The sequence below is a fragment of the Pongo abelii genome, chromosome 4 (genome assembly GCF_028885655.2).
Source record: "Pongo abelii isolate AG06213 chromosome 4, NHGRI_mPonAbe1-v2.0_pri, whole genome shotgun sequence".
Lineage (NCBI taxonomy): Eukaryota > Metazoa > Chordata > Mammalia > Primates > Hominidae > Pongo > Pongo abelii.
Genome location: NC_071989.2, coordinates 72,196,662 through 72,223,924, shown reverse-complemented (window position 1 = coordinate 72,223,924; position 27,263 = coordinate 72,196,662). Strand labels below are relative to the sequence as shown.

The 27,263-nt window shown below is 37.2% G+C and overlaps 1 long non-coding RNA gene across 1 annotated transcript in view; it reads right to left on the bottom strand.

Moving 5' to 3' along the window:
• Positions 1-1,353: 1,353 nt before the first annotated feature.
• LOC129059278 (uncharacterized) overlaps positions 1,354-27,263 on the bottom strand; it is a 70,226-nt gene continuing 44,316 nt past the window's right edge. Inside the window, exon 3 of the long non-coding RNA XR_008525072.1 lies at positions 1,354-1,514. This is a non-coding gene — a long non-coding RNA (uncharacterized LOC129059278). The remainder of the gene's footprint in view (positions 1,515-27,263) is intronic.

Sequence of the window (27,263 nt, the reverse complement as noted above, 5' to 3'; positions counted from 1 at the left end):
TCCCTTACATTCTCCTTGTGGAGTGGTGAAGAAACATTGCTTATTCACAATATTTTAGGCTCAGAACTACATGATCAATTGTAACCTTTTCTGTTATCCCATATCAGTAGGTTTTGAAATGTCCACAAACCATTTTCCTAATGAAATCTCACCTGAAACCCAATATATAAGGGAGAAAAAAGGCTGAGCGTCCTCTTTATATAAGAAAGGAATGGGCAAAAATCCTGTATCGTTGGTCTGTTCCATACCTACAGAGACCTCCGCAATCCTTACATGCCACCAAAGTGGACATCACTGGTGTGGTGTTCTCAAAGATCTGGGGCCATGGATTTATGGCTACCACCAGTCAATCCACACTTATTTATCCAATATATATTACTGAATGCCTACTATGTGTCAGGCACTATTTTAGATGCTGGAGATACAGCAGTGAATAAAACAACCTAAAATCGCTGCTCTCTTGGGGTTCACCTTATACTAGTGAAGACACCCAATAAAAATAAATAATTATATATGTAAAATAGTGTGAATTCTAAAGGGAAAACAATAAAGCAGAGAATTGAGTTTCAGAAAAAGTGTTTTGCCAGGATAGGGGATAGAAATTTTAGACTGGATAGTGAAGGAAGACCTTTTGGAGAAGATAATGTTTCCATAAAACTTCTGAAGTGAGGATGGGAGTGGATATCTAAAAAAAAGGCCAGTCAAGATAGAAACAATAGTTCAAAGGCCCTGAGGCAAGAACATTCCTGGGTGAAGCACAGCAAGCAGAACAGTGTAGCTGAGAAAGGGGAGTAGTGAGGGATGGGTTCCATCTCTCAATGGTGCTGGTTGGATCACATAAAATAGCTGATATTTGACAGTTTTTCACCTACCAGACAGCATTGCAATATGGCTCAACCTAAAACTTGCAAGGAATGACTTAGAACAATATGAGTGGATTATTTACAGTATGTGAGAGCAGGGACTAGGGACACTTGACAACGCCTTCCCAGCAGCTAGCCTACTCTTAAAATCTCTAGAACAGCTCCTCTGTCCACATTCAATCAAAACATGTGAAGTGGCCTCAAGAATGCAGAAGACAGAGTTCTGGACTAAGTTGCCTGAGTTTTCTCCTGATGCAGTCATACCATATAGATTCTGACCTACAGCTCATGCAGCTGTAGGTTGGCAATGATATGTACTTCCCCATCTCATCAAGTTTTGTGAAATACCTCAAGATAGTGGATTTATTCAGTCATATCTCTAGTGACATTTGATTAGAATTCTTCTCCCTCAACTGCCACCTAGCCCTACTAGAAGTTCATGAATAATGTCTTACCTTGGGATGCCATAACCAAACACTACAGACTGAGTGGCTTTAACAACAGATGTTTATTTTCTCATAATTCTGGAGACTAGAAGTCCAAGGTCAGGGTGTCAACATGATGGGTTCTTGTGAGGATCCTCTTCCAGGGAGGCTGCAGACAGCTGCCATCCCACTGTGTGCTCACTTGGCTTTTCCTTGGTGCATGCCCCTGGGGAAAGAGAGAATAAGCTCTCTGTTGTCTCTTCTTAGGAGGGCACTAATTCCAACAAAAAGACCCTGTAACTGAAAAGCAGGTTAGTTGCTCACCGCTTGTAGAGTCCAATTAACAAGAGCGAGGTCTGGTCCAAAAATAAAGTGAATTTATTCCAAAGCTAGCTCGGGGGAAGGGGCACAAATCATCCTGCCTTTAAATGTGCCACTTCACTTCTGGAGCAGAAAGCGGTCACTTCTATGGGGTAGGGAAGGGAGTAAGCAAGGATGGGAGTCTTCCTGCTAGCTCGGTGCCTTATCTACCAGGCAGTTGAGTTGGCACCTTCCTGGGCAGAAGTAAGTTGTAAAAGTGGTCAAGTTGGCATGCTTTTGACATGGCCTCCTGGTGGGTGTGATTTCCAAGGAGATCACCCCCAACTCCTATTGGAGGGTGAAAGTTCACAGGCAGTCCCCTGGAGGTGAGAGTTCCATGGGGCATACTTTGGTCTGCAAATCAAGTGTCAACTCTCTGGGAGAGATCCATCTTGGAGCACATAGTTAAATGAACTTGCCCTGTAGGGAATGTCTGGTGAGGCGAAGGTGAAAGTTGTATTTACATTTCTAAAGGGCTAAGTAGAAAGAAGGGGGTAGGGGGAAGAGGGGAAAAGAAAATAGAAAAGAAGAGAAAATAATTTTAAAAATTAAACTACCTCTTAGAAAAATGGGGATACTCGGTTAAAATCCCACCCTTGTGACCACATTTCTAAATCTAATTATCTCCCAAAGTCTCCATCTTCAAATTTCCTCAACTTGGCGGATAGAGTTTCATCACATGAATTTGGGGGGACACAATTCAGTCCATAACAAGCAAGATATATGCAAAGAAAACAAGGGAGGCGAAAGCTCATTTTTGGTTGTTATATGGATTTGTCTGAAGTTCCATCAAGAACCTCTAGCCCTGATAAACAAGACTGGATTATGTGATGGTCAAGACACTCTTTTGGTGCCTTTAGACCAAAGCCTGCACTAAAATCAACCAAAGAAGCCTCCTCAGCCCCTTTCCATAGCCCTTTCCAAGGAAGGTGTGCCACTCCATAGACATGAGAAGAGCAGAGAGCAAACTAAAGTTGATCCAGAGAAAGTCAACTCAGACGGAGACATCACGAGTATACCAGTTAGTTGGGGCTCACATCACACGCACGAGAACATACTCTGACTAGCATAACCACAACAGGAAGCAAATGAAGTGCTTCACAGAATCCTAAGGAAAGGCAAGAACTAGAACAGCTCTGAGGGTCTGGGGAGCAGCATCCCAGGGAGGGTCTCTTTATGAGGTCTCTGGCCTCAAAATGGCTCAGCTCCAACAATTTTCTACCTTGGAATCACTCTTCCTGAATTTTAAAAATCTATTTAATAACATTTCTCATTAAGTGGGTCCATAGTCATTGAAACCACGTATATCTTAGTGATGAAGGAAAAGGAGTACAAGTCTAAAATCAAACTCCCAGGAAGGACTCTATTGGTCTTGCTTGAGTCCCTACCCATCATTGTAGAGAGGACTGGGGCATCTTCAGTGATTGTTTCATCCAGACCACACAGAAAGAAGAGTAATCTATGGACAACTAGGATCTTATTGCAAAAGAAGAGGGCAGGCAAAAAATACTATGACATGTCAGGCAGAAACCCAAGTCTTGACCATTTTACTCAGTTCCTTGCCAAAAACTCTACCTTCTACATGTCCTTATTTATAATTTTGACACATCCGTGGAAAAAAAAAGTATGAAAGGGGAGCATTAAGGCTAATAATGCACCACATTTTGTTCTTTTTCCTGTAAGCCCCAGTGTTTGTGTAGGGGGATGGGGGGATGGTCAATCAAAAAGCTATGCCTAATTTCTCTAAATCTTGACACTGTTTCTGTGTATCTGCTCGAATCAATGAAATAAGGTAGAACTCCTCTTGGTTTAAAAATATGTTTTCATATTGTCTTAGAAGCCTATCAAGTGAGTCAGGACTGAACTTTAATTATATTTATCCAAAAGCCATACTGTACACAGTCTGAGACATGACTCTATCCCATTTCCACATGTAAAAGGGTTAATTGATAAGGACCAAGCATGAAGATGATTCAGAAAATGCAACCTCAATAATATAAATGTTCGAATTTTATATTTTCCAAAATGCCTGAAATTTTCATAATATGAAATTCTTCACATTATCAATTTAATTTTTTTCTAAAGTAAACTTCTCCTCTATTGATCCACAGGAAATGAAAATCTTAAAATATATATGAAAGCAAATATCTTCCCCCAGGTCCTTGTAGTTCTTATTCTGCTCCATTCCATCCAGAAACATTTAGCCTATGTACCTAACTAAAAAACAGAATCTACCTGCAGCAGATAAAGGTAAAAACATCTGCCAGAAATGATATGCTCCTTCAGCTTTCCAAGAACTGTGACTTTTCTAACCCCAAATCTTCCATGACCCATTTCCTCAAGTTCTAGAGAGTCAACAGAAAATATAAGTTTATCACAGCAGCAGCTCTACTCCTGTAAAGCTTAATAAACCCAAGCAAGTCCCTACAACTAGGCTATATGTGAAGGCTAGAAAAATGTACAATTAAAGAATCAATTCACATGCAAAATCTTTCCTTAAACAAAAGCACATATTACAATGTATTTTCACATTGGTGTTAAAAGCCATAGGCCATGAGGAAGTAAATATAGTATTATCTATAGGCAGATGGTAGCACAAAAAAAAATAGAAAAAAAGAAAATGCACTATGGTTTCAGTTTATCAGTGTGCAGCCTAGATTCTAACATATGCCAACTTCAAATTCAGTTGGGACTTCTTGGCCTCTATAATCACATTAGTCAATTCCTATTTTTTAGATATACACACATACACACATATATACACACACATATATTACATATAACATACACATTACATATTGCATATAGAATATACATAATGCATATATGTGTATATTTATGTGTTTATATATTAATTATATTTGTGTATATATACATATAATATACATACTGTATATGATAGTAATATATTAATACATGTATATTAAATACACATAAAATATACATATGTGTATATATGTATATATAACATGTTTATTCATATACATACACACATTACATATTACATATGTATATTACATATATGTGTATTTATATATTACTATATGTATATATGTATATTACACATGCATTATATATGTACACACATATTACACATATATGTTACATGATTTCCTATTGATTGTATTTCTCTGAAGAGCTCTGACTAATACACTTCCAGTACAGTACATCACAATGCATAGAAGAAAGAAAGTTTACATCTTGTTTTCTGGATATCTTTTGAAGATGCCCTATATTTTGTTTGATCTTTCAGTCTCGGCAGCATATTGAATGGTTAGATATGCTCAGAGAAACTTTTATAATGATTTCTATATCCTTTCTCACCAGAGCACTGCCTCTAAAATCATCAATGACTTTACAGAATTCAGAGCCTTTCAAAATTGAGGAGAGGCAATAGTGGCAATAATGCCGGCAATAGTGCCCACTTGGGACGGAAACACTGCTGCATTAATTTATATAAACCCAAATGGGCAGAATAAAGTCAAAAAACTCTAGTAATGAAGAAAAATATAATGTAGACTTGGTTTTCTATTTTGGAGTGTATGCAGAGGGGGCAGGAAGGAGGGTTATTCATAACACTTTTGGCATTTCAAGGATTTGTTAAACATAATATAAAATGAAAAGGCAAAAATCAAATGTTATTTGTTGAATTGTGGAATATGGATCTAAATTCAGACGTCTGGAAGCAAAGTGAGAACAATCGATTCAGTGACAAAAGAAACCTTTTGAATGTTAAAACCCAATATTTTGTTTAGGCCACTCAACTCATATAAGTCACTCCAATTTTAAGGAGTTAAATGTCTTTAAGGGTATGGGAAAAACATTCAAGGCCTTGGCCTCCTTACCCCTTTCTAACTACTTTGCATAAATATTCACTGTAAACTTTAGAACTCAGGATAGAAGAGGTGCTAAAAATTGCTTATTAAATTGAATACTCTTCTACACTGCCAGGTCATAAATGTGGTTGTTAAAATGTTAATTGTGTTTGCCTCTAACTGCTAACAAGATGAGTGATTTTTTTTTTTTTTACTGCTTCTTCATACTTTTCTGTATATTCCAAAATTTTTTATGTTGAGCATGTACAAGGAAAAAGAGGTAAATATGTAACAAAAAATGCATACAACACAGTAAATTTTAGTTTAAGCTTGAAGATTCCTCTCGTATTATTCTGAATAATCTTTGGTTGTATTTTCAAAAGTAATGTCAAAAAATAAATGTAGACTCAGGTAAAGAGATACTTAATTCAAAAGACTGCAACCTCTTATACCCATTAGGATGACTATTATCAAAATAAATAATTAAATAAATAACAAGAGTTGGCAAGGCTGTGAGGAAATTGGAATATTTCTGCACTATTGATAGGAATGTTAAGTGGTACAGCCACTATGCAAAACATAGTTTCTCAAAAAATTAAAAGTAAAATTATCATATAATCCAGCAATTTCACTTCTGGGTATATATCAAAAAGAATTGAAAGCTGAGTCTTAAAGAGATATTTACACATTTATGTTTATAGTAGCATTATTCACAATAGCCAAAAGGTGAAAGCAACACAAGTGCCCATCATCTAATGAATGGATAAACAAAATCTGATATATTAATACAATGAAATATTATTCAGACTTAAAAAGGAAGCAAATTCTGGCACATGCTATAACATGATTGAACTTTGAGGAAATTATGCTAAGTGAAATAAGCCAGTCACAGAAAGACAAATACTGTATGATTCCATTTATATGAGATACATAGAGTAGTCAAAATCATAGAGGCAGAAAGTAAAATGGCAGTCGCCAGGGGCTGGGGTAGGGGAGGAAATGGGGAATTATTATTTAAATCGAGCTTCAGTTTTGCAAGATAAAAAAGTTCTAGATTGCAAGACAATGTAAATATAAATACTACTGAACTGCATACTTCAAAATTATTAAGATGGTAAATATTATGTTTATTTTACCACACTCAAAAAAATAATTTTTAAAAAAAAGGACTATTGCAAAGGGGGAAGAAAACTACTGCAACAGGGAGAAAGCTCCAACTAAAGATTTGCAAAAGTCTCAAAGGTTAGGCAACAAAGGGGGAATTTTCTTTTGTAGGGAGAAGTAAACAAGGCTAGAAAGAACTCAGCACAGGAGAATGGGATGGGCAGGCTTTGTGATCAGACAGTTGACAGAATTTTGCAATCCACAGGTTTTCAGAAGAGGTTATTCAGGAGGGGTTGGTCCACGTTCCAAGGCTGGCTGCGGCTGAAGGTGGATCAAAGGTCAGGGATTGTAGAAAGAGAAGAAGCCAGACTAAAGTTTAGTGAAGTCACTTTAGCTGGCATCTTATCCAGATTGGTCAGTGAAGACAAACAGGTCAGCTAATCATTTATGAAGTAAAGAATGAGCATTTGGAGAGTGTATGTATGGCCTTGTTGCAGATAAACAAGGGGATTATGAGGAGTCTTATCCAAGTTACATGTTTGCAGTAAGATGTTTCCCAGAGCACAAATGAGTGGGTGGGAGGATTTCTTAATTGTTCCTGTTTTCTAGGACCACAGGGTTCAGGTAAGGTCCAATATGGTCAGTGACGTGGTGTAAAAAGACAGAAGCACAGCTAGAGTGGAGTCAGGCAGACCAATGCCAGAACTCTAAGACCTTCCTCAAATGCTAGTTCTGTGCCTCAGTTTACCCTTACCTAAAATCAGTTATAGCTATCAAGTGAGTGAAGATGCTGGCATGACTCAAACAGGGGTCTATGAAAGTTCTTAAAAAGAGGTCTGTGAAATGTCTTTAAAATAACAAAACACTATAATGGCATTAGGTATTATTATGAAATGTAAGCCCACTGCCTGATAGAAATGAGAGAGGGTTGAAAAAGCTTATCTTTTACATATTTAAGAGACAAAACGTAGTATTGAAATTATAGGGAAATACCTGACAATGTATACTTGACAGCCAAATTGCATGCTAGAAAGTATAAATCCTACAAAAATCTAAGTTATATGAGGACAGAATAGAAAGCAAATGTTCCTGAGGAAAGAAGTGCTTACTTGGGCCTAGATGAAAGGTGATATTTGTTGAGTGGAGGCAAGCATGGAAAAAATATTGGTAATATCCACAGGTCGTAGAATGGCTGGGTATCTGCTAGGGACCTATATTACTTTGCTAGTGCTGCTATACCAAATACCACAGACTGGGTGGCTTAAACAACAGAAATTTTTCTCACAGTTCTGTAAGCTGAAGCCCAAGACCCAGGTCCCAACAGTGTTGTTTACTGGTGAGGCCTTTCTTTCCAGCTTGCAGATGGCTGCCTTCCTGCTGAGTCCTCACGTGGCCTCTCCTCTATGCATGCATACTTCTGGTGTCTCTTTCTCTTCTTATAAGAACGCCAGTCCTGCTAAATTTGGGCCCCACCCTTATGACCTCATTTAACCTTAATTATCTCTTTAAAGACCCTATCTCCAAATACTGCTACATTGGGGGTTAGAGCTTCAACATGAATTTGGCAGGGAGACAACTCAGCTCATTACAGGATCCCTAGGAAATAAGGTTAAGAAGTAGGGATGAAGCCAATATGGGAATGGCATAAAAATGAGGTTTCTGGGAAATGACGTTGGTATACTCATCACAACTGTCCATTTAAGACATCTCGACCTAGAATGCCCTATTCCACATAATCAGTTCATTAGACCCATATGCCTATACCCCTTTAATGAGTGAGTAAAGAGGGGAAAACAAATACAGTACCCTTGAAAAGTCAAGGTCCACTTCCCAAACGGTTTTGTCCTTTCCATTTGGGAAAGGCTGAAGGAATCTATCCATGTGGTAATTCTGAATGTGCTACTGAAACTCTAGAGAAGATAGAAAGGGAAGGTTTTCTGCACTTTGAAATGCCTACCAGGGGAAGATGAATATATACCAAAGAGAGCCATTTGACCTAGATGTAGCAACAGTCTACAGTTGAATTCATCATTGTACACCAGCCATTTACCATCTTGACTGGAGGAAAAACTAGCTGTTCAGAGAGGGGAAATAGCAAAGTCTCGCTATTTTTCTGACTTGTTATTCTCACTCAGTGGAAAAAATGTTTTTCAAATATACTGATTATTCTGAGACTTGACTTTAGAAATATTCAAAAAAGGAACTTTAAAAATATAAAATGAAGAGCTTGCATATAGTTTTCGGAAGGAAACAATAGTATGCTACAAAATGCCTCTCATGTCCCAGGAAAGATAGTAACTGCTTGCGTAAACATATGATTATTGATCTCTTTTTGGAATACTTCATTCCCCAAGATTCTTGTACTCATTAAGACAGTGGTTCTCTACCATGGGCAATTTGGACACCCAGGGATATTTGGCAAATATCTTGGACTTTGGCTATGACTGGGGACTGGGGTTGCTCTTGGCATGTAGTGGGTAGAGATTAGGGACAAAGCTGAACATCTCCCAATGCACAGAGCAACCCTCCACAACAAAGAATTGTCTAGCCCAAAATGTCAACACTGCCAAGGTTGAGAAACCCTGGAATTTGAAAACAGAAAAAAAAATTTAGGGAAAAAAGGACTGACACAGAAAACCTGCCCGCCGGACAGTGCCTTTGCAGGGCAGCGGGTGAGCCTCTCACCACTTCCTGGTTCCCTTGGAAGTTCTAAGTAAATAAAGAATTGAGCAAGTCAGATAAAGTACAGTTTCATTATACAAAGTACAAAGCTCTGTAAAGCTGGTTTGGACAATGCTATGAGGCACTGAGGCCAAATACAAGCTTCCTTGTCCTTTCCCCTCATTGGGAGGCAGCTGCCACACACAGCAGGCCTGACCTAGCTTACCTTCTGGGGAGCTGGAACAGCCGCCTGCCACACTTAAGTACTACTTCAATACTGCTAACTTGTGGGAAGTAGGGCTGTTTCCACTCTATGGAAATGCAGTATGTGGGTGAAAAAGTATTTCCCCCAATCATTAAATCCCATAAACGTCAGAAGCCTTGTTTGCACGGGAATAGCATGGCAGTTGAATATGTTCAGTGGTGCAAGGCAGGTGTTTGTGGTTCTCCCAATTCGTAATACAACTGTTTCTTTAACTCTATCTCCTACCATTCTCCCTCTCACTCAAACTCCTGCCACATTGGCCACTTGCTATTCTTCCAACATGTCAAGCATGCTTCAAGCGCATCAGCACACACTTTGGCACTTAGATGTCCTCTGTTAAAATGTTCTTCACCCAGAAATCCCTTACTTCATTCAGGTCTCTGCTTAAAAGACCCTCGCTGACCACCCACTGTAGCATCTCCCACCCCCACAATTCACTAGGCTTTTTCCCTTCCTTTTCTTCATGGCACTCCCCATCCCCTGCTGTTTCACATACCTGTCTGCTTCTCATCTCTCTCCCTCCCCACCCTAGAATAGAGGCTCCATCACAGGGGGGATCTTGTCTAATTTCAATGCCTAGACTATTATCCGAATATCATAGGCACTCATTAGAAGTTTGTTAAATAAAAGTTTTAAATGCCTTTTTATTTTCTTGCTCTCTCTCCGTTTTCCTCCCATTAGTTTTTCCTAAACTCTGAAACCTGCTATTTTCTGATTTTATATTATCCATATTTATTTCTTTGTCTAAATATTAAACCAGTTACTGTTACTAACCACTTTGTTAGCCCTTGGAGCTAATAAAAAGTTTGCTGAATTTGCAATAAACAAGTACTGAACAGCTTCTATAAGTCACAGTTTTAGGTGACATGGGTAACAATACAACAAATGGAAGGGAGCATGGACTTGCCCTGTGCAAGAAAAGCCAGAGAGAGCCAGCATTCATACCAACGCTTTAATGGAAGGACCCATGAGATCTGCACCATGATCAAGAACAGTGTTGTGTGAGGTCCCAGAGAGGCCGACGATTCTGCCTCTGGAGATGATGAAAAGCTTCCTGGAAGAACTGATGTTTGAAAAAAAATAAATAAAATAAATAAATAAATAAATAAATAAATAACTTAGAAAACAGGCAGAAACCGGGAGAAAAACAGCCCAGGTAGAATTATAAGAAAATCAATGGCAGATGTATTAGCCTGAAAGGGTCCGATGACAGGGTAGATAGGGGGATGAAATGGATTAACCAGCCTCTCAGTGAATCAACTGTAATATGATAAGATGATAACTCCAAGCCTTCATGACAGTACAACTGTGCTAATAGTGATTGCAGTGATGTCGTTAACAAAAATCACATTAACAATAGTAATTGCAGCAATGTCATTAACAAAGTCACCTTTAGGGTGAGAAATGATGAGTTTGATCTCTGTCATTTTGTGTTTGAGATTCCAGAACAGGCCCCATGGTGTGGTGGAATTTTGTTCCTGGCTGTGGAGCTTCGTGGCTTGGCTCTGGAGCCCTCCTAGAGATGCTGTAAGCCAAACAATATCATTGGTCACATTATTGCTCTTCATAAAGTAGCAGAGTGGATTATGTGGTTTACCAGTAGACTCCTGACCAATATGAAGGCCATCAAACAAAAGTCTTTCCACTTTATTTCTTATACACTTCAACTAATTTTATTAAGTTGGACCACATAACGTGGCCATTTTACAGGTCAAAAATAGTTAAATACAGGCAATTTTATGTCAGTGCTGTTGTGATAAGCCCATGCTCTGGAATCAAAGAAACCTGGGTTTAATACTGGACCAGAATTTATTAAGTATGTAATTTAAATCTCCAAGCCTCAGTTTCCTACACTATGAAATAGCAACAATGATCTGAGTGTTTTATAGATGTTGTGAGGATTAAACGAAAGACACACGTGAAGCACTTAGCACAATGCCAGGCACTTCTCATCTTTCTTCCCTCCTATTACAGAGAATAGCGTTTTCCTACCCATCTTCGAGGTTATTTTGTCTTTCCCTCCTTCCTTCATGATCATTTTTTCCCTGGTATTCCCTCCCTCCCACACTGTCAGCCACTTCTCCCCACTCTCTGCAATCACACTCAGGTCTTCAATATCAGGACAAAACTTGACTCCACTGGCCCCTCCTGCCACACTGCTGTTTTCTGAGTTTACAATTTATAAACTGCTTCTGCTTCCTCAAGGTCCACCCATGTATAATTCCTTGAAGTAGAATAACTGCCCCTGTAATTCTACTGAAATGGTCACTCAAATATTACCAGTGACTTCTAAATGAACACATTTAGTGATCCTTTCTCAGTTGTAGTCCCTTTGGATTTCTTTGAATCATTTAAACTGGTTCCCACCTACTCTGTCATAAAATCCCTCCACGGCATTAAGACTTGAAATCATCTTCGATGGCTCTTCCATGCCTACATCAGGGCAATCACCAACTCACATTGCTCTTCCTTCCCAATGTCTCTCATATCTTAGTCTCCATATTTCTACCACACTTTTTCCATTTAAATATGTGAATCAAACTTTACATATTTCTAAAATTTGTCAAGGGAAGAGCATATATAAGTAAATAATTTTTTTCAGTTTTCAGCTAAATGAGTGGATAGAGAAGGGAAATTCCTAACTCAATGACAACAGGAATTGTTCAGACCAGCAAGGTTGGAGGTCTCGGAAACTAGTTATATTGAGGAAACTGTTGCATTTAATTAAAAGTAGGCAAAGCGAATCTATCTAATTCAGGATCCATGGCTGTGAATCTTTCTCTGGGCATATACCTAACCACCAGAAATTGCAGTGACAGCATAAGAAAGGAGGGAAACTTTCAAGAAAAGAAGAAGTACAAAAAAGATGTGATTTACTGGCTTCCCCTGCTGAAGCCTTATCAGTGCCATGCACAAAGCCCCAACATCTCCATGGAGCACAAATTGAAAAATCAGTCCATGGGGCCTTATATAAGACTGAGAGTGGCCATTACCTTTTCTCTTTAAACTTATACTCACTAACGATCTCCTCTAAGTCTTACAATATAAGACACGTTTGTCTGAAAACATGGTTTCCATGAAATCCTTAAACTAGATAGTCTTGTTATTAAATAAATTCCTTATCCTGAGTTTAAATTTTAACCTGTCTTTAAATGAAGCTGACATTATCACCAAAGGGAAATTATAGTAGATCTGACTGCACAGTTCTCTAAATTCCCAATTAAACTAAGTTCTTAAAAACATTTCTGTGTAAATATTTTTTTCCAGAAAACAATTTGCACTTGGGTGAACTATTCAAAGCATGTTGTATATTTTTAAGAGTCTATTTCTCTGTTTGTAAGATAACACAATTCTCAAGTGTTACTTATTTTCAATGCTTCCATTAAAAACATCTAGAAAAATTTCAGCTTTATTTTCCTTGAACAAACCCGATAAATGTTATTACTACAAGTTGGCTTAGGGACATCTGTTTTAAAATCTGTGGTATTTTAATTTGAAGATAATGTATTCAGACATGCTTTTGGTGACAATCGTTCTAATTAGGACATCTTTTATCTTTTTTAATATAAATGATCTCTCTTCGTTCTATGGTCTTTCCATTTTTCCTAATATAGCAGCAAAAAATATTTTCTTCAATCTGCAAGATGGAAAGTTTTGTGAAGTCCTATACTTTCTTTCTTCTAGATAAAGTAGAATGTTTCATTCTCTTGAAAGAAAATAAGAGCCAAGAGAACATGAGGGTAAAATCACCTTGTCAGGAATGACTGAAGGCTACAGAGAAAATGAAGAAAGAAAAACAAATAAACATTCCAATGAAAATAAATGGATCAAGCCAGACTGCAAAGGGAAGCAAATAGGTCTCTGAAGACAACAGCAAGGGAGCAAATGTTTAGAAAGTACACAAAACTCTCTGCTCAGCTGTTCTTACTTCGGCATACTTCTTACCATGTTCTTGATAACTTACAGACTTCTTTTACTTATTTCACTAACATACACTTTTCCTTATCACTAGAGCTCCATTCTGTCTTTCCTAGAAGACAAGTAAAATTGATAAATATTTGAGATGTCCCACCCATGGTGGGAAAAGGGTGGAAGATGAGAAGAGGCCTGAGGGGTACACTAAGCCAGGAATGAGGAGGCCCATGTTTGGGCGTCAGGCCTACTTCTTGTTGTCTGTAGGATGCAAGTGTTTCTTTCTAAAAACTTAAGAGAAACGACACACGGTTATTATTCTCCACATGGCGATATGGAACAAACTAAGTGATAATAGCAAGTGATGGATGCTAAGACGATGTTGGCATGGTGAGTGGGGTTCAGAGGTCTGGGCATGAGTGTCCAACAGATGTTAAACCAAACTCAAGACCCAGCATGTGATAAGTGTTCTCTAAATATTTGTTGAATGACCAAATGAAGGAATGAATGGATCTCTTGGTAGACAATGCCAGCCTAGCCAGTGGAATTCAGAAACAGAGGCTTGGCCAGGCATGGTGGCTCATGCCTGTAATCCCAGCATTTTGAGAGGCCGAGGTGGGTAGATCACCTGAGGTCAGGAGTTCGAGACCAGTGTGGCCAACATGGTGAAACCTCATCTCTACTAAAAATACAAAAATTAGTTGGGCATGGTGGCACATGCCTGTACTCCCAGCTACTCAGGAAACTCAGGCAGGAGAATCACTCGAGGGCAGGAGGTGGAGGTTGCAGTGAGCCAAGGTCATGCCATTGCACTCCAGCCTAAGTGACAAGAGCAAAACTCTGTCTCAGAAGGAAAGAAAGAAAAGAAAAGAAAAGAAAAAAGAAAAGAAAAGAAAAGGCGGGCAGGCTTGAACTCTTTGTTATAAAATATTTTGAACAAAATTCAGACCCTGCAACATGATAGCATCCCTTAGAAATCTCTGTTAAATGAAGGAATTGACCCATCCAATTGGGGCAGTTACATAATTTGTGGGACTTGGTGCAAAATGAAAATGCAGAGCCTTTTCCTCAAAAAAGCAAGAAAAAAGGTGGACTTTTAAGGGTACTGTTAAGTACCTTTAAAGGGTACTAAACTATAAAGTTTTCTATTTAGGGTACTAAAATACAAGGTTTTTTCTTTTTTCTGCAGTCTCCCTCATTCTCAACTTGTTATGGTGGTTTTTATTCACTACTTAATGTCATTCTAAGTAAGTAAAACTTAAAATTTTACATTTTCAGCTGACTTTTACCACTCATCTTTATATTTGAGAATGCCAGTTGTAAATGCAAGTACAGGAGCATTTAATTAGTATGTAGAATCATCATACACAATCATACAGACATATGTATTTCACCCGCAATAAACCAGTGGAAACATTGCACAAAACCAACAACAATTTGTTCTTTTTTTTCACTTCTTGATATGTGCCCATTCTACAAACCCTCTTTACCTTCAGCTTACTGATAAATAAGGATAAACTGAAAAGAAACGAAACTGTGGTTGTCCTATGTTTCCTTTTCCTTCTAACTTCAATGGATGTGTTTGATTAAGACAGCAAAATAACATAAATAAGAAAATATATGATATGGTTCTTTGGTTGTTCATGTTTCTTAGGATAACACTGTCTTCTTTCTGCCTTCTAAGAAAGTTATGGTTCAAATGGAAAGTATGGCTTCCTGGGGCTATGAGCATCCCCATTTATTCCTGTTATAGATGGAATATGCTTGCCTTGTACTTGCTTTGAGTCTCACTGAACTTGAATGCATCATAGTTCTTCAGGAATTCTGTACCCATAATGTCAGTATGTGTATATGGAGCAACCACCACCTACAGACACACATTTCACATGTGTCTCCTCTGCTCACCAACATGCTTTCTTGTCCCATCAGGCTCCATTTATAAAACGTAAGTTGTCAGCATGGTATGTGAGGTTCAGACGTCAGGGCATGAGCTGTTGTAAAAATGTTAAACCAAACTCAGAACCCAATACATAGTAAGTGTTCTATAGTTATTTGTTGAATGAGTGAATGCAGAGAAGTAAAAAGGAAGTAATCAGGAAATAAAATTATTAGGAATTTTAAGATAGCGATAGTAGAGCATTAAACCAAGTGTAGAACCCTTCTGGGCACAAGGTCCTATGCAACTACACAGGATTCAGGCCCAAGAACAATCAATAGATAGGTAGATTGAAAAAGAGGAGAAAGCATAGTAGAAATGTGTGGGTACTCAATGTACTACTGATATTAGTAGCAATACAGATAACATTTATTAATGCATTAATTCACTTAATCTACATAACTACCTTACAAAGGAAGAAATTATGTCATGTCTAATTTGAAGGTGAAGACACTAAATCCCAGACAATTTTTCTAGAAAGTAGTAGAATCTGGACTACACAAGTCAAGCAGTCGGGCTCCAAGACTGATGCTATTAAACACTATGTGATACAGCCTTCAGCATTCATTGAGTATTTAACAGATAATGCTCTAAGTGTTTGCATGAATTATCTTCAGCATCCACCTCTAAGATAAGTGCTACTATTTTCTTGATTTTACAGAAGGAAAAAACTGTGGCTTGGAGAGTATAAGTAACTTATCTATTATTTAAAAAAATCTAACAAGTGCTAGAAATGGGACTCGAATTTATGTTTTTAACCCTTACACTAAATCCTCTCCAAGGAGCTTATGTTATCTCTAGAAGATAACAACCTAGTAAGAGAGAGAGCCATGTGCTGAAATCACCATAGTACCAGTGAGTAATGTAATTCTGAAAGGATATTTTCACAGTAAAGTCCTGACTGTTTACAAACATACTTTGAACATGGGTCAAAGATTTTATTTAACTCATTAAGCAATAGGAATCCAATAAGATATATAACATCAGTTCAAAGGAGAATCTGAAGAACAGACATATATATAGGCAATCAGGAATGCTAAAATAAATTTACTAACAGATGCAAAACTGATCAATATCCACATGACAAGTATCAATTACATCTCCACTGGACAAAATTTATTTACATCTTTATGAACAAGAATCATTTGTATTACTGTCCGTTTTCTACACCTCACAATGTTATAAAATAGCTCAAAGACCATGAAAGATGCAGACTCATGGATTGAGATGATCCTGGGAAGAATACAGCAGGTCCTCAAATAATGTTGTTTCATTCAACATTTTTTTTTTTTTTTATAACGTTAATGAGAAAAAAAACATTAATTCCTGGCTGGGGCCACTGCACAGAGTTTGCATATTCAATCCATGTCTGCATGGCTTTCTCTGGTTACCCCAGTTTCTTTCCACATCCTAAAGATGTGCATGTCAGGTTCATTGGCATGTCTAAATGGCCCTAGTCTGAGTGAGTGTGGGTGTGTGTGTGAGTGGCCCTGCAATAGGATGGCATCCTGTCCAGAGCTAGTTCCTGCCTTGTGCCTGAGTTGCCAGGAGAGGCTCTGGCCACCCATGACCTTAAACTGGAATAAGCACATTGGAAAATGTATGAATACAGATTACTGTCAAACAAAAATTTATAAGATAGAAGACAATTATATAAGTGCACAACAATAAACGATGTGGTCTAAAAGTGTTCAGCTAGCCTGTCAAATTTGTGATTGTGTTTGAACTGTGTAGTGGCAGGACAGTTTTCTTTTGGCAAACATTTTTATTTAACCCACCACCACTATGTCTGCCATCACTCACTGATTCACCACAAACTGGGTAAATCATTAGCTTACTTGTTTTTATTAATTTTTTTTTCAATGAATGTACAGCTCACATTTATTTTAATGTTTAATATTAGAAGTGTTGAGGTCTTTATTTAGAAGTTTGGCGATCTTTTCATGACCAGAAATATGCCATAGGAGCTTTACTCTTATTTATATCGATTAGCCTGTGATAAAATTGGTTTCATGATACATCATTTCACTCAAATTCACAGTCTGCAAGAACCTGTTAGAAAATGTTGAGTGAGAATTTACTGTACTCTAGATATCTTCTACATTTCCATTGAAAAGACACCCTAATGGAAATCTTTTTGCCCATTTCATTCCTATTTCACAGATTTTCCTGAGAAGTAGATAATTATTCTCTGCTTATTTGTCTTTTTATTGAACTCTTCTGGAAAAAACCCAGCCCCTCACAGGCCCAAATATCAGCTTTCCCCTTGTCTACACCTGAAGAAATCTCATAATAATGAAGACCATAAATTCATAATGACTACCACCAATTGAACCCTCCATACAGCAGCCTTCAGGGATCCTAGGGCATTTCTGTGCTGATTTCACTGTCCCATTCTATACAACAACAATGTGAAACATTTTCATGTCTCATAAAATCTCTGATCACAATAACCTTCAAAACACTTAGCTCCAAGAAAGGTACGGGTACCCCACGATCAGAACAGGGACTCCGTGTACCTTTGCTGTTCAACAGTGCTAGACTCTAGATGCTGGATCATAGGAGGCTACAGGGGTCCTGGGCAAGGGGAGAGGGCACAGAAATAAGGGTATCTGGGAACTCATAGTATGGCTTAGGAGTATTTCAATATTTTAACTACCACTATGACTAGACTTCTCCATGCATCCAATTCACCCACTTCCCCAATCTCAACAGATGACCTCACCTCCTATTCCACAGAGGAAACAAAGCCATCAACTTTTAACTAACAAATGAATCCTCCTACTTCATCCTCATCTCATTCTAGAATGTAGAAAAGAGTCTGTATGGCACATAGAGAGGGTATCTCATGTCAGTTACAAATAGGATAATGGAAAAAGAGGCAAAATCAGGCTTAATAAATGCAGTTATATGGAAGAAGGGAAGGGAACATTGAAGGGAAGTAGATACTATTGGTTAGTCCATTTTATGTTTCATCAAAATTACACAGTAGGATGACAAAGAATTATCAAATATACATAGGTTCTATAAGAGGATCTCTTCACGGAAAATTTGTTGTGAATCACTTCAAAAGGTTGAGAGTTGCTTCCTAGCAAGAGTGTATTAGGGAGCCTGATTATAAATTCAGCTGAAATGAACCCAAGGGACATTTGCCATATATCAAATCCCTAAAAATAAGAATTTTATGTGTGTTTCAGATGAGCAGAGAAATTGAATTTATTTTGAAGACATCACAAAGATGCAAAGGACCAGAAATGCTAGGAAAACTTTTTATACTTTATCTTAGCAGACAAGGATAAAAATTATAGATTCATGTATTTGAAGTGAGTATAGACGACATTGTGAAAGAAGCAGACCTACAAGAAGTTATGGACTAAGTACTATGCTTAGCATCCTCTAATAGGGCCTCTAATAGGGCCTCAAGAAATGTGACATGGAATACTGAAAGTAGGTGTTCTCAAACAGTGTATATATATATATATATATAACATTTTGTTATAGAATTATATATACACACACACACACATTTTTATATATATGTGTGTGTGTGTATATATATATATATATGGAGACGGAGTCCTGTTCTGTCACCCAGGCTGGGGTACAGTGGCACAATCTCAGCTCACTGCAACCTCTGCCTCCCAGGTTCAAGCGATTCTTCTGCCTCAGCCTCCCAAGTACTGGGATTATAAGAGTGCACCACCATGCCTGGCTATTTTTTGTATTTTTAGTAGAGACGGGCTTTCACCATGTTGGCCAGGCTGGTCTCGAATTCCTGACCTCAGGTGACCCACCCACCTCAGCCTCCCAAAGTACTGGGATTACAGGCGTGTGCCACCATGCCCGGCCCAGTTTTTATATTTTCAGCCAGTAATTCTTAAACTTGAGCTTGCATCAGAGTTTTCTGGAGGACTTGATAAAACACAAATTGCTGGACCCTATTACCAGAGTTCCTAATGCAATAGGTCTGGGATACAACCGAGGAATTTGCATTTCCAACAAGTTTCCAGATAATACTGATGCAGCATTGAGAACCACTGGTCTAAACTATGTCTAAAAATAAAATAAACCAATGGAAAAATACTTATTTGAGCGAATGGAGGGGAAATAAATTAATAGCAAGTTAAAAAAAAAAACTACTTCTGAAGAAATAATACTAGGAGCTTTTGACCACATGTAATGCTAATTAACTCAAAATATGACAATTGAAGAAAATAAATGGTCCTTTCTCAAAGTCCTTTTGCCATATTTTCCAGACATTGCATCATCTGTTTTATAGTCTGTTCCCCATTCGTTTAGCTTTGATGGTGTTTGCCATTTCCCTAGGATTTCTCTTTCTCTTACACCATTGTCTTTCAATTGACTGACACTTGTTTTAGCCTTCTTTTTCCTGGATTCTTGGAGTTCCTCTTTTCCACAGAGCATGCTGCTCAGACTGGCATCAGAAAGCTGCTGATTCCCCAGGATTCTTTGAATTCTTTTGATTTCATCCCAGCTGATTTCAACTCACTGGAGATCAAGCGAACTAAAAGTGAACATTCTAAATTAAAATTGGACAACTGAAGCAACACAGACAAGATAGTCTCAGCTCAGAATATGCCCAGTCTTATTCTCATAGGGTCAACAAAGTCCACCCACATGGCATGAAAGGATTATTTACTGGGCTGGCTGTGCTGCTGGCCTGAGAAAACCTGAAGGATGAAAATTCCAGCTCTTCATACAAAGCAGCAATGGATGTGGTTGGATGGCACTACATAGAAGCCTATCCAGGAAACTAAAGTTGCAAAAAACAGGAAGACATTGTAGCTGCTGTTATCATAAAGAAGAGAAGTTAACAAAGGAACAGAGGTGGGTAGGAATATGATTTTTTAAAAATGTGTGGGAAAACACAGCTAGTTAGAAGCTTGCACAACCAAAAATTAATGGATGCCTCTGTCACCTGATTCAGAATAAAGTAAATTGTTTTGGGAGAGGGGACACTGGGAGAAAGGATAGTGAATTAATACAGAATAAATACATTTCACATAGTAAAACTCACCAGTTATTTTAAAAATTCAAATAATACACTTTGGGAGGCCAAGGTGGGCGGATCACGAGGTCAGGAGATCAAGACCATCCTGGGTAACACGGTGAAACCCCGTCTCTACTAAAAATACAAAAAAATTAGCCAGGTGTGGTGGCGGGTGCCTGTAGTCCCAGCTACTTGGGAGGCTGAGGCAGGAGAATGGCATGAACCTGGGAGGTGGACCTTGCAGTGAGCCGAGATCGTGCCACTGCACTCCAGCCTAGGTGACAGAGCGAGACTCCGTCTCATTAAATAAAATTTAAAAAAAAATCAAATAATAAAAGTGAAGTGTTCATAAAAAAATTCTAGCCACATGAAATTACTTTCTCAAAACTTGTATTTCTACATCATATAACCCTCCTAAAACAAACAAAACTTATTTCTAAGAGCTTTGAGAATTGCTTTCTGTGATAGTTTTGTGTCAACTTGACTAGGTTACAGTCCCCAGTTACTCTATCAAACACTAGTCTAGGTGTTGCTGAAGATATTTTGTTGAAGCAATTAAAGTAAAAATGAGTTCACTTTAAGGATGGAGATTATTTTAGATAACCTACATGATCTTGATTCAGTCAGCTGATAGGCCTTAGCAGAACTGATGCTTCCCTGAAGAAGATATTCTGCCTATAGACCACAGCATCAGCTTGGCCCAAGAGTTTCAGCTTCAGTGACCTTCCCGACAGCTTGCCCTGTGGACATTAGACTTGTCTAGCCACCCTCACAATCACACAAGCCAATTTATTATGATAAATAACTTTTTTTTTTCAAGACAGAGTTTTGCTCTTGTTGCCCAGGCTGGAGTGTAATGGCGCAATATCAGCTCACTGTAACCTCTGACTCCTGGGTTCAAGTGATTCTCCTGCCTCAGCCTCCCAAGTAGCTGAGATTACAGACACGCACCACCACGCCTGGCTAATTTTTTGTATTTAGTAGAGACGAGGTTTCACCATGTTGGTCAGGCTGGTCTTGAACGCCTGACCTCCAGTGATCCACCCGCCTCAGCCTCCCAAAGTGCTGGGATTACAGGAGTGAGCCACCACGCCCAGCTATAAATCTCTTAATATATATCTCCTACTGGCTCTGTTTCTCTGGTTGAACCCTGACTGGTAACATTTTCCTTTTATAACTTTTCATTGTATCACATAGTTATGCCTTCTGCTAATTCCCACAGGCCAGTTTCTTAGATATTCCACATCAATCCTCTACCATCTAATACATGAATATGCCAGAAGGGTAGAACTGGTAATCATTAAGAGTTAATAGAGAACTTCTGTTTAAGGGAGCAATAATAGACCAATTTCCCAACTAAGTGAGCAAAGCAATTTTTTAAGAGGAAAAGCATTGGGTACTGCTCATAAATCAGAAATTTTTTTAATTTATGCAACCTATGGTTGTAGGTGGAACTGCACCAGAGAAAAAATTCACTGTAATAATGGAATTTACTGTCAGGACAGTGAGTAGACAAGATCCCCAGCCACCACAAAAAAAAAAAAAAAAAAGAGAGAGTAATAATAAATGTAACTAATATTGGAGCACTTACAATGTGCTAGGGGCTGTTCAAAGTGCTTTATAAATAGGAACTCACTTAAGCCCCACAACATCCAAATAAAGTAGATACTAGAATTATCCCCATTTTACAGATGGGAAAATTGGGGCAAGAATGACTAAGCAATTCACCCCAAAATACTCTGACAGTAAGTGGCAGGACCAAAGCGCAAATCTAGTTTGACTCTAGAATCTGCACTGTCAATCCCATATTACCTCATAAGTCCTGGGAGCAGGAATAGGCAGTGGGATGATTCATAGGCACACTTAACGTCTACCATTACCTTCACTAACTAAAATGCCAGCATGAAGAGGGGTCCATTCTTAGTCTCACCTGGAGTAGATGGTGTGCTCAGTGAGCAATGTAGCAGATACAGAAGGGGCAGCCAGATAACCCTAGGCTATTGCAACATATAAAGAAATGAAATCCTTCTTTCTCATTCCCACAGTGAATCCAGTCACCCATTTCTCCTCATAATACTTACCAACCTAAATATTTCTGAAATATTAAAATGTTCCTTTCATTCCATATCCATTACAACAGCCTGGTCCAAGCCACAGTCATGTCCTTCTTGTATGAATGGCCTCAAGAGCGTTCTACAGTGATCTCCCCATATCCACTTGGCCCTTACAACCTGTCCTAATAATTAAACCTAGAGTGGGCCTTTAAAAAATTTAAATATGCCATTTGCTCACTTCCTATTTGTCAATAGCTTTCCATTGCTTTTGGATTATGCTCAGTATCCTTATTGTGGCTTGCAGGGCCCTGCCCCATCTGGCCACTCCCACCTCCCTAGACTTTTCTCCCTGTGCTCACTGCACTCTGAATGATAGTTTCTTGCCATCCCTCCAATTCGTCAGGAGCCCAGCAAGTTTTTATAACCTTTACCACTACTGGTAATTCGGTAGACTTTTGTTTAATTATCTGATATATGACTGCTTTAAGAGTTTGTAAACCATGTAAGAGCAGGAATTGAGACTGTCATATTCATCATTATATCTCCAGTGCCCAGCCACATCTGACTCAGAGGTGGCCTTCAGTAAATATTTGTTGAGTAGATGAATTTTTTGCTACAATGATGAAGTTTCCAGACACATAAGTACTTCTGTCCCTCACTCTGAAATGGACAAAATGTAACTACTGGAAAAATGCAAACCTCTGCTTTCCCCTTTATCTGAAACTAAAGGAGCTAAAGAAATAGTCTCTGACAGACCATACACAGTTCAACTCCAAATCCTAGACACATAAAAAGTACCCACCCGTAAGGATGACAAAAATTACTAGACAATAGAAACATTTTAGTGGGTTTTTAAAAAGTGAACAATTTGGGGAATCGTAACAAATACCTAAAATGTACTATGACAAATTCTGTAAAGTTTGAAAAAGGTAATTTATTCATAATCTCAATTGTATTTGCATGTATGAAAAAGGATCAATATGAGTTAGGAAAGATGGTTTTCAGATGAAAATCAAGAGAGATGAATTTTATCCAGGCAATAAAGTTACACTAATTAGAAAACATCGAAAACAAACAAATGCCTTAGAAGACATGTTTAACAAACTCTCCCAGAATTCAGTGGAAATTTTCAAAGAAAGACAAATACACTGAACAAAACACTGGCAACATGGGAATTATCCATAATATCCCAGTATGAAGTACTTTAAGAGGTGAGAAGGGCCAGAGGAAAAGCAATCACCAAATAAATAATGGTGAAATGATTTGAAAGCAAAAAGAAAAGGAAATAAGGCTTTTAGATAGAAAAGGTCTATTTAGTAGCCTTATAAATTTAACTATTTAAAAAATTTTTCAAAATTCACAACTGTATAGATCCTGGTAAAAGTTTTAAATTTTAAAAAAATAGGTGTCTTAAGGACAGCAAAATAGGTTCACTCCAAAGAAAAAAGGGAATATAATCAGTGAAATGATAGGTTCTGCTTAAAAAGTTGTACCAAGATTACTGTGAAATTTAATACAAATACAAATAACCCTGAAAAGATAAATTCATACCTAAAAAAGAAACTAATAATGAAAGTCTAGATTCAATGTTAGTTGAAATAAAAGGTGATGGTGGAGAAGACAGAGAGAAAAGTATTTTAAACTAGGAAGATGACAGAGTTCAGTGAATAAAAGAAGCCACAGAGGCCTGGGTTCAAATTCTGGCCTTGCCAATTAACTAGCTTCGTGCTATAAAATAAGCAATTAACTCCATGGAACCTATTTTCTCATAAGTAAATTAGGATAATAATCTATACGGCACTATTGCAAATATTAAATAATGTATATAAAGATCTCACCTTGTTAACTGGAACAGAGTAGTGACTCAAGCTGCTATAAAATGCCATATTTTTAACATAGAAAGGAGGTTTTTGAGGTCAAATAACACTAGAAGAACAAAAATGTCAGGTAAAAGTAACAAATTGTAAAGAAGACCTAAACAATAGGAAAATAAAAAGGAAGCATTTTTAAAAATCAGAAGGCTGTATAAAATAGGACATATGTAAAACCAAATTATTAGAAAAAAATAATAAATTATAAATTCATATAACCACAATTACAGTAGAAAATTATATATACTTCTCTCAGTTTTTGACGGAGAAATTAATGCAATGTAAAATTAATTGGTATATACTAAATTTTGTACCTGCAGAGCATACACATTACTTTTGAATGTTTGGTGAGTGTTTACAAAAAATGGTTATATTCCAGGCTATTAATAAATTTTCAATAATTTTCCCAGAATGTTTAGAAATCACTGGGGCAAAAAGACAACCCAGGTAGAGACCTGAATTGGGAAGCCCTATGCCACCAGACTCAGCACAGCATAGAAGCACATGGTTATTTTTGTTCTGTGTTGGTTCTCAAAACAGAAGCCTGTCTCCATTGATGAGTCAGCTCTTGTTCAGATGAAAATTAGACCCTTAAGAGGATCAGCAGTGCTTGCTGATCAATAGGTTGACATTTCATACATCAAGGCTTTTCTTTGGTTTTTCAATTGCCCTCCAGTTACATCTCCCAAAGCATGTTGGGAGAAAAATCCAGCAGCAGCCACCATTTTATTTGTCAAGGAGTCTCTAATAAATGCAACAACTTTTCAAACACTACCAGATTAAGGAGCAGTTTTCAACCTTGGTGTCTCACTTTAAAAAAGAAAAGGGGAAGGGCTGACATAAAAATCCTTATGATACCCTTGCAACTATGATGGCTCCCCTCACATACCACATATCAAATTAATTGATCCTTCATATAATTCAGATATATTTGGAAGTAACTTGTCTTTTAAAGGAGATGACTTTGATCAGATGCTCTCCAAGGGTGAGTGAATTTGAAGAAAATTTCTGTGCCATACTGAACACATTATACTCATGCTCTTATCCTCATCTTTATATTTTAAATACTTTCTCTATTTGCAGTCTTTTTCAAGTTACTTTAATTCTATGATTCTGCTAGGTGATTTTATTACTTGTTGTTACCTGATTTCTGTTGTAATAATAATTCATTTATGTTTTAGATTTTTACAATGAAAAAAATTTTAAATATGCCATATTAGTGGGACAATTTATACCAAAAAATAACAATTTTTATTTGAAGCTGAGGATTAACTGACTTAAAAATAACCTAATTTGGACTTTTAGCATCTATATATTTAAGATTTTTGAAATTTTTTGAATATTAGAAATTCCTATATAACAAGAATTTAACAAGTATATATATTGCATTCATTAAATATGTCATGCTTAAAACAAATGCTAATCTAAAGATTGTGAGATTCAAGCGACTTTACATCAGATCAGCAGAACAATCAATACAAAGGCAAAATGCCATATGCAGAATTTTTTTAAAAATTGAATGAATCCTTCATTTGAAGAATTATGCTAAAACCTATTTAAGCAAAGTAATTCTTTTTAAGCTGGCCATGAGAAAAGGCTAAAATGAGAAAAGTGTGTCAGCACAATCAAAATAATAATTGATGGCTTATAAGAGAAATTCAAAGACCATTTTGCAGGGTTCAGATAATATTTGGTTGTCTCATTCCAGTGTCTTCACTCTTTTCAGCTCCTTACAATGGATGGCACCAAAAAGTATGTAAACAACAACAACAACAAAAACTGAAAATATTAGCATGTTTGGTTTTGCACAGCCCAAAGGCTGTGAAATTTCAAAATACCTCTCTAGCATCAGAAACTTCGGGAGTTAATAGTGTGCCTGGATCTCAGAAAGGAGTCTAGCACCATTGTTTTTCTCTCCTTCTCACAAATAATTATTCCTTTTAATCTAACATTTCACTGTCTTAAAAGAGAAACTGGACTATGCCTTCTGTACTCAATAAAACCAGGTATTAAGAAATTGGGACAACTATATAAAAAGCATGGCTCCTTTGTATTACCATTACATGAGCTTCTAAGTCCTTATAAAATGAGGTCAGAGAATGTGGCCTATGAGAAACTGTCTTTGGAATTTGTGCACACATGTTTTATGGCCTATGATAAGTTCACTTTTTGTAAGTATTCCATGACCTAGGAAAAAAAATTTATACATTTTTTTACTCAAGTTATTGGGAGCAGTCATTGTTCAAAAGATAGTCACTGGATCAAGATGGTTGATTGTAGTTTTCAAATCTTTTATATCATTATTGATTTCTGTCTGCTTGATTTATCAGTTACTGAGAGAGGTAAATTAAATTCTCCCATTTTGTTGCTGATTTGGCAATTTCTGCTTATATTTCAGTTCAACTTTTGCTTTATATATTTTGAAGCTATGTTATTAAGTACATTTACATTAGAAATTATTGTCAATATCTTCCTGAAAACCCAAATCTTTAATTAACATACAATAAACTCTTTTATTTCTGGTAATGCTTTCTACATTAAAGTCCACTCTTTCCAGTTAATGTACCTACATTAATTTTCTTCATTGTTTTATACTTCCTGTTTTATCTTTTTCATCGTTCTACTTTGAATTTTTCTGGATCCCTATACACAGCCCAAGACACTGTCTTTTCTAAAGTGAAAATTGTGGAAATTTTAAAAATCCACTCTGAAAAGATTTGCATTTTAACTAGGGAATTTACCACATTGACATTTATATAATTACTAATATAAATGGATTACTGTCTACTATCTTATCTTGTGCTTCCTCTTTGCTCCAATTTTTCCTTTGTTCTTATTTTTCTTCTTTAGTTATTTAGAATTAATTAATATTTGTTTCTTATTTTTTTCCTTTATTTTATTTTACCAATCCTAGGTTAGAAGACATAAACTCTATTTCCATTCTTTGGTGTTTACCTGGAAAATTTTAATATGCATATTTAATTTA